Here is a 510-nt window from a genome sequence, read left to right on the forward strand (position 1 = left end):
ACACCAACCACTGATGGTGGACAGTGAGCTGACACAGCTAGGATCACACCAACCACTAATGGTGGACACTGAGCTGACAGAGCTGAGAATCACATGAACCACTGATGGTGGACAGGGAGCTGACACAGCTAGGATCACAACAACCACTGATGGTGGATGCTGACATGGCTAGGATCACACCAACAACTGATGGTGGACAGTGAGCTTACATGGCTAGGATCACACCAACCACAGATGGTGGGCAGTGAGCTGACACGGCTAGGATCACACCAACCACTGATGGTAGATGCTGACATGGCTAGGATCACACCAACCACTGATGGTGGACAGTGAGCTTACATGGCTAGGATCACACCAATCAAAGATGGTGGACAGTGAGCTGACAGAGCTGAGGATCACACGAACCACTGATGGTGGACAGGGAGCTGACACAGCTAGGATCACACCAACCACTGATGGTGGACCCTGACATGGCTAGGATCACACCAACCACTGATGGTGAACAGGGAG

This window comes from Microtus ochrogaster, chromosome 1 (genome assembly GCF_000317375.1).
Source record: "Microtus ochrogaster isolate Prairie Vole_2 chromosome 1, MicOch1.0, whole genome shotgun sequence".
In the NCBI taxonomy this organism is placed as follows: domain Eukaryota; kingdom Metazoa; phylum Chordata; class Mammalia; order Rodentia; family Cricetidae; genus Microtus; species Microtus ochrogaster.